Source organism: Macaca fascicularis, chromosome 19, assembly GCF_037993035.2.
Source record: "Macaca fascicularis isolate 582-1 chromosome 19, T2T-MFA8v1.1".
Lineage (NCBI taxonomy): Eukaryota > Metazoa > Chordata > Mammalia > Primates > Cercopithecidae > Macaca > Macaca fascicularis.
In genome coordinates, this window is record NC_088393.1 from 56,909,928 (window position 1) to 56,912,070 (window position 2,143).

Consider the following 2,143-nt stretch of genomic DNA (forward strand, 5'->3'; position numbering starts at 1 on the left):
CGCGTGGCTCCGTGCCTGTGTATCTGTACCGGTCCCTCCAGAACGCTCTTGCCACATCACCTGCTGGAGCCCTCATCTTTGAAGACTGGATTCAAGCGTCGCTTCTGAGAGGCTCAATCCTGGTATCTTTCCGTCGGCCCCTGATGAGTCTGCAGCCTTCACATAGGGTCCCTTCAGCCACAAGGACAGAAAACCCAAACCTGGGATTAAGCTTTTTTTTTTTTTTTTTTTTTTTTTAAGATGGAGTCTCACTCTGTCACCCAGGCTGGAGTGGAGTGCAGTGGTGCAATCTCAGCTCACTGTAACCTCTGCCTTTTGGGTTCCAGCGATTCTCCTGCCTCAGCCTCCCAAGTAGCTTGGGACTACAGGCGCCCGCCACACGCCCGGCTAATTTGTTGTTGTTGTTTTTTTTTTTAGTAGAAATGGGGTTTCACTGTGTTAGCCAGGATGGTCTCGATCTCCTGACCTCGTGATCCGCCTGCCTGGGCCTCCCAAAGTGCTGGGATTACAGGCGTGAGCCACCGCACCCAACCAGGAGCATTTGTTTAAATGAAATTCTGGCCAGGCACAGTGGTTCATGCCTATAAGGCCAGCACTTTGGAGGCCGGGGGTGGGGGGGTGGGGGGGTTTCAGGAGAGGATGACAGGAGGATGACTCAAGCTCAGAGCTCAAGACCAGCCTGGGCAACATAGCAAGACCCCATCTCTAAAAAAAAAAAAAAAAAGGCAAAAATTAGCTGGGTGTTGTGGCATACACCTGTGGTCCCGGCTACTCAGAAGGCTAAGGGCAGAAGAATTGCTTGGGCATGGAAGGTCAGGGCTGCAGTGAGCCATGACCACGACACTGCACTCCAGCCTGGGAGACAGGGCGAGACCCTTTCTTGAGAAAAACTAATAACCCAGGTGCAGTGGCTCATGCCTATAATCCCAACGCTTCAGGAGGCCAAGGAGGAAGGATCTTTTGAGCCCAGGAGTTTGAAGCCAACCTGGGCAATATAGGAAGACCCTGTCCCTGTGTAAATAAATAAATAAATAGGGCCAGGCACAGTCACTCACAACTATGATCCCAGCACTTTGGGAGGCCGATGTAGTCGGATAACTTGAGGGCAGGAATTCAGGCCCAGCCTGGGCAACATGATGAAACCCCGTCTCTACAAAAAATACCAAAATTAGGCGGGCATGGTGGGGCACACCTGTAATCCAGCTACTTGGGAAGGCTGAGGCCCAAGAATCACTTGAACCCAGGAGGCAGAAGTTGCAGTGAGCCGAGATCACGCTATTGCACGCCAGCCAGGGTGACAGAGCAAGACCCCGTCTCTAAAAAGAAAAAATATTAGCTGTATGTGGTGGCACATGCCTGTAAGTCCCAGCTACTTGGGAGACTGAGGTGAAGGGATTGCCTGGGCCTGGAAAGCCATGATTGCAACACTGCACATCAGCCTGGGTGACCAAGCGGTACTCTGTCTCAGAACAAAACAAAACAAAAATACATATTCCCTGGAATGTCCTGGGAAGATATATGTATGTCATGCCCTCCCAGCTGCACCTCAACAATGACCATAGCAAACATCAGCTGCAGCCTCTCTTTGCTTCTCTCAGAAAATGAGGAGAGCTGAGCCTCAGTGACTGAATCTGGAAAATGGTCCTAAATGGTGTTCTGTGAAAGGTTCATATAGGCAAAGCGATCCCCAAATGCCAAAGGAGCCAAGAAACCAAAGAATGAGGCCCACACATCTAGTTTGTCAATACAGGGTGGTTTATTAGGGGGAAACTTACAGAGTGTGGTCTTGGCCGGGTGCGGTGCCTCACGCCTGGAATCCGAACACTGGGAGGCCGAGGCAGGTGGATCACTTGAGGTCAGGAGTTGGAGACCAGCCTGACTGACATGGTGAAACTCTTGTCTCTACTAAAAATACAAAAATTAGCCGGGTGTGGTGGCGGGTGCCTGTAATCCCAGCTACTCAAGAGGCTGAGGCAGGAGAATCACTTGAACCCGGGAGGCAGAGGCTGCAGTGAACTGAGATCATGCCACTGCACTCCAGCCTGGGCTGGAAAGCAAGACTCCATCTGGGGAAAAAAAAAAGAAGTATCGTCTTGGGCAGCAGCAAGATGACAGATCACGCCCTGCAACCCCCGTACTCAGG